Source organism: Adiantum capillus-veneris, chromosome 17 (assembly GCF_014529385.1).
Source record: "Adiantum capillus-veneris isolate H3 chromosome 17, ASM1452938v2, whole genome shotgun sequence".
Classification (NCBI taxonomy): Eukaryota; Viridiplantae; Streptophyta; class Polypodiopsida; order Polypodiales; family Pteridaceae; genus Adiantum; species Adiantum capillus-veneris.
This window is the reverse complement of record NC_140947.1, coordinates 94,835,491-94,848,648: the sequence shown is the minus strand read 5'-3', so window position 1 is coordinate 94,848,648 and position 13,158 is coordinate 94,835,491.

Here is a 13,158-nt window from a genome sequence, read left to right as displayed (position 1 = left end):
TCATTATATAAATAATAATTGGGTGTTAAGGTCCACCACTTTTCCAACCTATAAGGTTATATATTGAATGGTATTTTTTCTCACCACTTGTAATGTCCATGATATGTTTTACATGGGGATTTTGTTCCAAGGTCCACCACTTGTCCAAGCTAAATCTGTTCAAACATAGAGAGAAACAAACGTGCACCGCTTGTCCAAGGTAGGCTCCATTGAAACATGAGAGAATGATGCTCCACCATTTATCCAAGATAGACTCCATTGAAACATGGAGAGAAGTAAGCTCCACCATGTTTCCAAGATGCTAGAGTCCATTGAAATACCCAAAACCCCTGATACTTTGTACATGGGGGGTTTACATTCAAGGTCCACCACTTGTCCAACCTATTATCCCTAGTAGCATGAGTGGCTTGGTCTCAGGATTCACCACTGTCCACTCTATATCATTATATTAAGAAAAATTGGGTTTCCATATCTAAATGGATCTTTGCTTGGATAAGTGGTAGACCTTGAGACCTAAATACGCATTCTACACTAGAGCATTGGTTAAGCCTTATACACTTTCAAGAATACCTTTAACAACAAGTAGTAGTTATCAGTTGACTTAAGTCTAGTTGAACTCCATGGTATTGAGACTAAGAGAGAGTGTAGCAATAAAAAAGAGTCAGGATTTTTATTTGACTTTCTTTCTATTAATGAGTAGATCATAGATGGATTTTGGTATCTAATAAAACCTTAGGGTAGACAATGTAAAACTCATGTCTATTGTTGTGTTTGCATTAAGTGTTCTTGTTCTTTAATTTCAGAACCATTACAGAAAAATGGATTGGCTATATGCTGGCATAAATTGAAGAAAACTATTGAATTACCCATCCAACCTCCTCCAAGACCTTGTCCAAGGAATGAATCACCTCCTTATCACCTACCACTTGCTTTCAAGGACAAAAAGAGTACTTATCTTGGATCTAGAGGGTTACTTCTCAAGACAGTTGAAATGAAACATGGAGATTCTATGCCATCTTGCTCAACACATGCGACTTGTGGAGGACAAAGATGAAGTTTATCATGTGGTGCAACCAGACGCACAAAGTTTTTTGGATTTTTGTGCTGAATACTTTGAGCTATGGATATGGAGTTGCTATAACTTAACAAGGGTGCAACGCATCACACAAAAGTGTTTTCCTGAGCAGTATACCAAGTTCAAGGTGTTTATGAGTAACAAAAATTGCCAAAATCCAAATATCATGTTAGGATTTACAAGGGTTTATCACAAAAATCTGAGTGATATTTGGAAGATATTGAGGATTTGGATGCAAACAATACCTTAATTTTTTATGACACTCCATATAGGGTGATGTGGAACATGCCAGGGACATATCTTATATTTCCAAAGATGTGGAGGCAAACTTCCGAGCAACTTCAAAACTTCTTGCAGAGAACCATAATTCCATGGTTGGTAGGATGGTTGTATGCAAGAGATAAGAGAGTCTATACATACAACACAATTGTAAATCAGTATAGTGATTCTGAGACAAATTATGTCCTGGTGTGTACTTGTCAACACGAAAGCATTGAATAAATATGGCTATAAGATGCTTTTTTTATTCTAGTGTGTATCTTTCAACATTTGTATAATTTGATATAGTCTTTTTTTTTTTTTAAAGTGTGTCAATTTTATGAACACTTGAATGGAGTGCACCCTACTCTAAGGGACTTCAATGTACTATTGGAGTGCATCCTATTGTAAGGGGACTCTGATGTATTGCTAGAGTGCACCCAAATTTTTGGGGACTCATTTTTTATTTGATTGGGGCCTATGTTGGGTCATATAGTAAAAGAAATTCATTTTTTGTCAATTCATATCGACGTTGCATTTATTTGGAACTATGAAAGAATTGATGTTTGATGTCAAAATAAAACTTGTAAGTGTGGATCAGAGAATTCATGGACTTTAAATATGTGAGAGGGATCTTTTTCTTGGGCACAAATGTTTGCTTCAAGAATTTTGTCATTACATACTTTATGTGAAAGAGTTTTAGAACCTAAAAGACTTTGAAAACAAAACTATGGAATCTAAGTGCATGTATTCTTGAATGGCTTGAAAGTTGATGTATACATGCATGTCGCCTTGATGAAGATTTAGATCTGACAAGATGGAAAGATATAATTCTTGGACGTTACCTTTGTCAATTTGGTAATAACATATTTAACTTTCTTTTAATATGGGTGGAAAAATATATTATTATGTGCATTTTGAACCTAATTGCTTGACCTTCAAACCAAGATTCCTATGTTATTTTTTCATATACTTTTTTGTACTGAAATAAAGATTGTGGATGCAAGGTCCACCACTTGTTCAAGCTAGATCTAAGAAAGTATATATACTGAGTCTTCAAACTAGTAAACCAAGGGAAGAGAGAAGCAGGGTCCATCACTTGTCCAAGCTCATCTCTAGACAACATAGAGAGATGTTATGTCTACTAATTGTCCAATATAGTCATGGAGAAATGATAGAAGGTTGATCCACTTGTCCAACCTATCATCTCTAGAAAAATGGGAGGTTTGGCCTTAAGATTCACCATGTAACCAACATATACTTCATTGTATTATGAAGAGTAAAAAGAAAAGCTCCACCACTTGTCTAAGGTAGTTCCAAAATCAACATGGAGAGAAGAAAGCTTCACCATTTGTCCAAGATAGGTTCCATTAAAACATGGAAAACCTCATATATGTTGTACATGGAAGCTTTTTTCCAAGGTCCACCACTTGTCCAAGCTAGGATCCATTAAAACATGGATAGAAACAAGGCTCCACAACTCGTCCAACCTTATAGCTGCGAAGTGTACCGGTTGTCTAAACTAGGCATGGGAAAATAATAGAAGGTCCACCACTTATCCAATATATTATCTCTAATAGCATGGGAGGTTTGGTCTCAAGATTTAGGAATTGGCTGACCTGTATTTCATTGTATTATGATGAATTTGGTTTTAAAGTCAACTACTTATCCAAGCTATAAGTTTATATCTTGAATGGTATTCCTTCCCATCACTTAGAAAACCAATGATATGTTGTACATGGGAGGGTTTGTTACAAGGTCCACCACTTGTCCAAGCTAGTTTCATTGAAACATGGATGAAGACAAGCTCCACCATTTGTTAATCTAGACTCCATTGAAATCTAGAAAATCCATTCTATGTTGTACATGGGGTTTTTGTTTTAAGGTCCAACACTTGTCCAAGCTAAGATCCATTGAAACATGGAGTAGAGAAACACTCCACCACTTGTCCAAGCTAGGCAACATTAATAGTAGTTGGTTTATTTTGAAGATCCACCACGTGTCTAAGCTAACTCTATTGAAACATAGAGAGAAGCAAAGGTCCACCAACTATTCAAGCTAGGCTCCATTGAAACATGGACAGAAGCAAGCTCCACCATTTCTCCAAGATAGACTCCATTGAAACATGGAGAGAATCAAAGGTCCACCATTTCTCCAAGCCAAGATCTAGTTGTCCAACCTATAAGGTTATATCTTAAATGGTAATCTTTCTAATCACTTGGAATACCCATGATATGTTTTACATGGGGGTTTTGTTCCAAGATCACCACTTGTCCAAGCTAACTCTATTGAAACATAGAGAGAAGCAAAGGTCCACCACTTGTCCAAGCTAGTCTCCATTGAAACAAGGAGAGAAGCAAGCTCCATCATTTCTCCAAGATAGGCTAGCATGGATAAGTGCACCTTGAAACCAACCTTCCTATGAGGCAATAGAGCATATGCTACATATTTTATGTATGCCCCATGCCTCAAATTAAGAAGTTATAGATTAGAAGTGGACCTTGCTTAAATGTCACATGCAATAAATTAAGGAAAATAGCCAAGTGGATTGTATTCCTCAATGGATCCTTGCTTTCACAAGTTGTGAACCTTGAGTCACTTTTACATTAACTTGGACAAGTGGTGGACCTAGAAACCAAGCTCTCCATGTTGAGATAAGTTGTAGGTAGGACAGTAGAACATAGACAACGATAATGGATGCAATATACTCCTCTCCTAATAATCCAATTGATTGAAACCATGATATTTTAGTTTTTTTCATTGTGTATTGTATGTGCATAAAGTGGAATGAGACCTAAAGAAAACTCAAATTTTTGACAAAATCTCTATATTTTATACATGATATATTGAAAGTTGTCCAACCTGGGAATTGGGATTTTCCCACTTTACCTAATATGGTCTTAAGGTAATAATCTCGTCTTTATTGGTCAATGACTATATATTAAGGTTCTTGAAGTCTATGTGCACTTTGGAAGTCCGATTGCATTTTGTTAACTATTTGCTGCTAGCTTGAGCTCTAACAATCTCCCATTCTCTAGTCATGTCCGATCCCCGCACACCTCGGTCTAGAGGTGCATGGAGATCAGGACCACAGGGTCAATGACTACATATTAGTGTTTTTGGAGTTTGTGTGTGCTTAACCTAACCTATAACTTCACCTATAACAAAACCTAACCAAAGTCCGTTTGCGTTTTCTGAAGTACACGAGTCATGCTTGAAATCCATTTGCGTTTTTTCTACTATTTGCCGCTAGCTCTAGCCTATCTTATAATTTAAACTAACCTATAACCTACACCTAACATAACCTAACGTAACCTAACCTATAACCTAAACCTAACGTAACCTAACTTATAACTATAACCTAACCTAACCGAGGTCCGTTTGTATTTTTAGAAGTACATGAGTCATCTTTGAAGTCTGTTTGCATTTTTTTTACTATTCATTTGCTGTTGGGTCTAACCTAACCTATAATCGCACCTAACCTATAACCTAAACCTAAACTAACCTAACATAGCATAACCTATAACCTAATTCTAACCTATAGGCTATCCTAATTGAAGTCCCTTTGGAATCTTTGAAGTACACAAGTCATCTTCGAAGTCCGTTTGTGTTTTTTCTACTAGTTGTCGCTAGCTCTAACCTAACCTATAATCTAATCTAACCTATAACCTAAACCTAACCTAACCTTACATAACCTAACCTATAACCTATAACCTAACCTAATCGAAGTCCATTTGCATTTTTAGCAGAACACAAGTCATCTTCGTTTGGCCGCTAATAGATGGACATTGTGTTCAGACAGTTAGAACTTATGGTATGGTGTGTAAAGCCTCTTAGGTTAGGCTGCTCCAAATTGGATTAGGATAGCAATTAGTCATTTCAATCCGCTTAGGGCTAGACACCTAGGGTTAGCGTCTTGGGACTAGTGTTGATCTATCCGCTAATAGATGGCCGTATTTTGGAGTGTTAGGGTGCACTATGTACAATTGCCTAGGTTTGGCCGCTCCAAATTGTATTAGTGTAGCGTTTTTCCATTTCAATTTTTTTAGGACTAGCCGCTTAGGGCTCTACGGATTCTAGTTTGGCCGTTAATAGATGGTGCACCGTGTTCGGATGGCAGCCGCTAAGGTAACGCGCTCTAAAACATATTAGGGTATCATTATGCCATTTAGTTTGCTTAGGGATAGCTGCTAAGGGTTATCAGCTTTAGATTAGAGAGTTTTGTTTTGGCCACTAATACATTACTATATTTGGAGCGTTGGGGTAGGCTATGTAAATCCGCTTAGGTTTGGCAACTTTTGATTTGGTCGCTCCAAATCCAATTAGTAGCGCTTGACCATTTCAGTATGCTAATAGGGTTAGACGGTTATGGTTTAGATGCTGGTAGATGGTCGTGTTTGGAGGTTTCATCGATAAGGGTTTAGATTAACATAAAAGTACATAAGTTCTAACTGTTCGAACACAATGTCCATCTATAACCTAAACATGAGTTAACTTAACATATAACCTAGCCTAAATTTTTACGTACAACCTATAACCTCACTTGTTGCCTAAAATTGACCTATAATCTAGCTAGCCTATCCTATAACCTAGAACTTAATTTAACCTTTAATTTAAACCTAACATAGAACCTAAGCTATAAGCTAACCTAATATAATTAACGTCCTATAAGCTAACCTAACCTAACGTAACTTAACGTATAACCTAACTTATAACTTAACATATAACCTATATATACCCGAACCTAACATATAACATAAACTAAACCTAATAGAAACCTAAAACCTAAACCTCATCAATCGCATAATTTCAAAAACAACATAATTCAAAACAAAATTTCTTCAAAATAAGATTTTTTCATAAACCAAAACAAAAAAAATTCATAATTCAAAATAAAATTTCACAACACAAACTATAATTTCTTTCAAAGCATTGAAAGTTTAAAGCATGAAATTTTATTTTATCAATATACAAATAAATTTAATATGCATTAAAAGTTCAAGCACTCACATGTGGCTTATTTGAGTAAGAAAAGCTATTGTTAATGTCCTCGAACCTGCAAAAATGCACACACACACACCATGTTAAACCCTTAGCCCTAAACCTACAAGTAAACTTGAAAACAATCTCACCTTGGTGCTATGGAGTAGTCCACGAGCAAGATTAGCACCTCCGACAACTTGTTTCCCACCAGATCTGTAAGAGGTGAGGAGGAAGAGAGCAAGAGAAAAGGTGCAAGAAGAAGACAAATGCGTAGGGAAAGCCCGCAATTTGTTTTTGCAGGGTCTGATGGTACAGGTATCGATAGATGCGTCGAAAAACGCATTCGTACAAGCATCGAAAAGTGCATCGGAACAGGCGTTAGAAAATACATTGGAACACGTGTCAAAAATTTATAATTGAAATTTACTAAAAACTTTATCTCCCTCCATACTTACCTACACGTAGAGCGATGCCCGCCACACCGGTAATTTGGCACTGAAATTTAAGTGACCTCTTGTAGTGATGAGAGAGAGAGAGAGAGAGAGGAGAGAGAGAGAGAGAGAGAGAGAGAGAGAAGAGAGAGAGAGATTCGTGTTGTCAGACGGAGAGAGAAAGGAGTCCTCACTGTCAATCGTGGAGCTTGGTGCAAAACATATTTGAGGAGGAAAACATTAGGATGAACGGTTGTCCTTGTGCTACAGAACGGGTCATGCAAAGGAGAATGTTGGGTTGCGATATATAAGATGCATTTCCATACCAAACAAGGGCATACATAGGTTCACATCAACCACCTACAAATAGAGTAAACATATACAAAGTGCATTGAGTATTCCACTACATAAGTTGAATTGTCGAACTGTGAAAAAAGAAGTGCGTGTATATTTGATATATAGATATGATGATCGAGATTGAGCGTGCACTGGTGAGGAAAACATGTGGTCAAACTAAAATTAAGAAAGGTTTCACAAACTCAAAAAATACAAAAAGCATGCACTAGAGAGGAAAACATGTGGCTAAAGTACTTAAGGAAGCTTTGACAAACTCCAAAAATACAAAAATCATCAATAGAATATAAAAATTGAACTGCATTATCGTCCTGATAATCGTGTGCGAGTGTTGTCTAATTGTGCCATGGATTTCATATTTATGTAATTACCACAATTTTTTTGTGATCACAAGCACTACAATCCATGCTTAACATTAGCGACGCTCATACTGCGACGCTCAAACATGAAAATGCACGGCGTCGCTATATGCATCGCTATGTTAAAAGTAACATAGCGACGATCATAGCGACTCATACAGCGATGCCGACAGGGATAAAAAAATAACCAAGAGCATCCGAAAACTCAGATCTCAAATCTGAGTTTTCGACACGCGCTCAAAGCAAGCAAGGTACCGCTCTCCCTCTCTCTCTCTCTCTCTCTCTCTCTCTCTCTCTCTCTCTCTCTCTCTCTCTCTCTCTCTCTCTCTCTCTCTCTCTCTCTCTCTCTTTCTTCTGCACACACACACACACACACACACACGAGGAGAGGAAGGAAAGCCAGGTATGCTCCTTCCCTCTCCTCACTCTCATGTTCCCTTCCCCTCTTTCTCTCTCCTTCTCACACACACACACGAGGAGAGGAAGGAGAGCCGGGTATGCTCCTTCCCTCTTTCTCTCTCCTTCTCTCACACACACTCACACACACACACACACACATTGTGTTTTTGACAGAGAGAGAGAGAGAGCACAAGCATAAACAAAAAACGCACACACACATGCATACACAAAGAAAGCACACACACATTGAGAGAGGAAAAGAGAGAGCATGCATAAACCAAAAATGAGCACACACACATGCATAATCAAAGAAAGCACACACACATTGAGAGAGGAAAAGAGAGAGAGAGAGCATGCATAAACCAAAAAAGCGCACACACACATGCATAATCAAAGAATGCACACACATTGAGAGAGGAAAAGAGAGAAAGAGAGAGATATATATAAAACAAAGAGTGACAGAGAGTGAGAGAGAGAGAGAGAAGAAGAAGAAGAAGAAGAGAGTTTTATGATCGTAGGAAAGTATCCCAAGAGACCTTAAAGATCTAGTCGACAGAAGTTGCACTCAAGACATGTTATTCATAAGGAAAATGACATAACCAATCTATCACACTTCGGTTATAGAATAGTTATACCATTTTTCCCCTTTTTTTATTGGCGTGCACACACACCCGAGAAGAAGAGAGTTTAATTTAACGTCGTAGGAAACTAATTAAAGAGACCTAAAAATCTAGCCGACGAGGAGTTGAAACCAAGACTTGTTATTCAAGAGGAAAATGGCATAACCAATCTACCACACTTGAGTGATAGAAAGGTTATACCATTTTTCTCTTCTTATTAGCACACACACACCCACACACACACACACACACACACAAGAAGAAGAGAGTTTTAACGCCGTAGGAAACTATCCCAAAAGACGTTAAAGATTAATTAGGGTTTTAGTAGACTTACGTTAAATTAGATTTAGGTTTATTTAAATTAAATTAGATTAGATTTATGTTTTTTAGTTAGATTTACGTTTATTTACGTTAGATTTAGATTTACGTTATATTAGATTAGATTTAGGTTTATTAATTTAGGTTTATATATGTTATATTAAATTAGATTTAGGTTATTTAATTAAGGTTGGAAGAAATGGCAAGAAAATTTATTGCGCTCACAGCCTCGACAGTCCATGCGGACCAGCAATTCCACCTGCATGTTCGACTGCTGCTACAATACAATAAGCCGTCATGTTCAGCTAATGGAAGAGCAAATTGAGCATACATAGAAATTGGTGATGCAAGATGACGATTCCAAGGGTCACACACACACACACACACACCACATCCCATCAAAAATTAAGTGCCTTGAGCAGACATCAGCTACATTGCAAGAATGACGTACCTCCATGCTACAAACAAAGATCTACTATGAAAAGATGTTAAGATGCTGTGAAATTCTACAGCTAGAGAAGAGGCAAAGGGGTTTTGTCCACTACATGCAGTATCATGTAGACGTGGGTGTGTAGATTTATTGTACCCACAAATATAGGCATTGACCAATAAATACGAGATTATAACCCGGTGGTTCTGATCTCCGTGCACCTCTAGACCGCGAGGTGTGCGCGGATTGGACATGACTAGAGAATGTGAGGTAGTTTACAGTGTGAACAGAGAGAGAGAGAGAGAGGGAGAGAGAGAGAGAGAGAGAAGAGAGAGAGAGAGAGAGAGAGATAAAAGATGAAGAATGTCAATAGAAGATTAAAGTTTTTGTCCAGGTTATAAGATTTTTGCCCTCATTATGAGTAGTGACGAGGATGTGGGGCCGTCCAACCGAAACACCTATCTCTCAACGAGGATCTTATGTCCTTGTAACCATTGCAAGCATGCCGTGCAACGGACAAGACGCGTTTCTTTGCAGCACATTCGCGAATTTGGCGAGTTCGATCCATCTATTATAGATCGAGTTGTTGCCAATTATAACTCGTCGGACTCTGACGCTGGCCAACAAGCAACAATCTTGCAACCCAATAGACGTGTTCGCAGGCGCTTTGGTCAAGCAGCATATGTGAGGCCACAAGATGTAGCCTCTGACAGCTCGGGGAATGATCATGCAGACCACATTCCCAACGAGGCAATGTTTGAGCCCGAAGTTGATGAAATGATCTAGACGATCATGGATTCAGAAAGGCTTGTCTATGATGATATGAAAAGTGAAGCCGATACGCCATTGTATAATGGAGCACCTGTGTTTAGATTGAAAGCGCTCCTGGTTCTTCTCAACATGCAGACAAAGTTTGGATGGAGTGATACTAGCGTCACAGCGCTTTTCAGGTGATCTATTACAATTAGTTTACTTTAATAAAACTCTAAATGTATAATGATCTGATAGATTTTTACACAATTCTACCGTATTTTTATGTTGTGTAGATTTCTCAAAGAGCACATACTACCAGTTGATAATGTGATGCCAGATTCTCGAGAGGAAGCAAGAAAGATTTTGCGAAACTTGGGGATGGATTATAATTCGATCCACGCTTGTCCTAATGACACCACTAGCTACTCCTCCAGGAGTCACTCCAGTGGACACTCCTCGCTTCGGGGCTCAGACTCCAGTGGAGACACCTCGCTTCTGTACCCCCGTTGACACGCCGCTAGAGACCCCTATCGAGACACTCAGGTTCACGCGTCAGCGGCGAGAGGGCTTGCCTTACTCCATCGACTTCAGCGGCGGCATCATCTTGGATGATGACAGCAAGAAGGTGATTTCGCGCATGCGCGGTCTTTGCTCTCAGGTGTTTATACACTACATACTAAACACCTAGAGTGAAGTACCCAATGAATTAAAAGACAGAGTCATTAGCATGCTTCATGACGAGTTTCCCGTTCCAAGATGGGATGACCGCTTCAATGAAGATGTGATGAGGGTTCGAATGCGCGAATACTGCAAGCATAAGCATTCCGAAGTGCAAAAAGCAATCAGGCATGGATGGAACAGACCAGATTGGCTGGCCAAAGAAGATTGGAAGCATGCGAAGAAAGAAGCGTGCGAGAATCCCGACAAGTGGAAGTAACAAAAGGAGGCAGCTAGAGCGCGAGTAGAGGCAGGGAGCTCGCACCACTTGGGGAGCGGCGGGTGGGTATCATTTGAGGCCGATTTTGTAAGTGTTTTTCCATCTATGTTCGATAGTTTAGGATTTATGGGATTTGAAATTCTAACATAATGGATTCTTTGTATGTTTTGACAGTGGTCGTTTACAGGACGTGATCCCACTCCGTACGAGCGTGAGTACGCAGGCAGGAAGGGCTTAAACGCCCTTATAGACATCCTGACTTCTCGCGGCGGCATGGTTAGTATTAGGGTTTATTCTTTTCTATTTATTGTATTGTTTTATAAACGTCACTCGCTATATGTTTATACTTACAAAAAGCTATCTTATTGTTTTTTTTTGCAGAACCCGACAGATACGCCGCTTGGACGCGATGAGATGTCTGATTAGATGACGTCAGTTTAGCCATAGCTAGATAACATTAGTTTCTTTTTGTCCTAGCTTATGTATCATGAGACCATGTAACTATGTATATTTGAAAACCATGTATATTTTTTAAATAATGACAATGGTTTGTAACTATTACATTTGCAATGATTAACAATCAAGTGATTTTTTTGCTGTGTACAATTGTCATTTATTTACTTCCATCAATTCACGCTTGTCATTTTTGTATCTTTATTTTGCAAACAATATGTACTATGGATGATGGAGTTAATGATTATATTGTCTTGTGGCTGACTATTTTGGGTCTATATTTACCTTTGTACTTTTTTTCAAAGGTAAATAGACCAATGAAACATTCAATATGGTTGATGGGTGGTAGGGCATTCAGTGCCCTGCCACCAAATTTTTTTAATCTCCAGCGTTGCTATGCGCGTCACTAAATTGTGCACTGGAGCGTCACTATCTATGGCCCTGCAGCGTCGCTATATGCGTCTCTATAGGCGTCGCTATATAGCGACGCCTATAGCGACGTTGATAGAGACTGCGATAGCGACGCCTATAGCGACGTTCTCGTATCGACGCTAATAGCCACGCTGGGGGTTTAAAAAACCCAATGTATTTCCGTCTCTATAAGCATCACAAGAGCACACAACCTCTAATTGTATTGAAGGTCTTATTGACACATTTACATGATTACACTTAACATGATCACAAAGAATCCGGTTTAGGGTGACCTAGAAACCATTAAAATCCGCTGGGGTTTTAAATTTTCCTTGTGGGCCCACTGAGGAAACTAGAAAGCCCGGTGGGGCCGCAGAACTATATATATAGGGCCCCAATCGGGCCCACTGGGCATTATCCTTTGAGTCATCTTCTGAGAGAGAGAGAGAGAGAGAAAGAGAGAGAGACTTTGCTGGTACGTTGAGAGGAGAGAGGGAGAAAGGGGGTCGTGTGGGAGCGTGCTCTACGTCGCAGCAGTACGCGACAATAGCGGAGTACCTGACCACACAACTTGGGTATGTGTTGTGTGTGTGTATAATGCGTTGTCTGATAGCGTGTCTTTTGTTGTATTGCATGGAAGTCATAAGGTACCTTACCACACAATGGGAGTGTGTGTGCGTAAGCTGTCCTACAAAACAGTGCTTACCACAAAGGCATCACCTCGGTGACGTGGGGAAGATGATGTCCTTGTGGTAAGTATTTGCTTACTATCTGGGTACTACGTCCGTAACGCGGTGAATCTAGTATCCTTATGGCAAGTCAACTGCTGGAGCTATATAGAGAGCCCACACTTATGCTATATATAAATAGAAGTCCCCACTATATATGTGTACTCAGTGTGTGCTCTCCATACACTTTGGTCATTGCATATGATGGTGTCCTCTCTCTCTCTCTCTCTCGTCTACCTGTGCTCCCTCCCTTTGGTTCAACATGGTATCAGAGCATAGTACAAGGATAAGCGCTCAACATCTCGCACAGGAATAGAGAAAAGATCAGTGCTTGCAACTTTTACTTACGTTTTGATGTTTCTGATGTAATATCTCTCAGGATGGTCTACGTGCCTTTAGCATGAAGCATTTGAATTTGTTTTGTTACCTTTAATTGCTTACTTTCTTGAGCATACAGCTTTTAATCACGTTTTCTTACTGCTCATGGTTTGAGGGCGGCGGATGTACACACGCGTGTCTAGCAGAGCTTGTTGCAGGACCTATACTCTTGCTCGAAAATCACCGTCAAGGCTTTGCTTTAGGTTGTCCATCATCTGCTTCACTTCTCTCCACTGCGTGTTGGCCACATATCGGCCTCGGAATGCTGCTT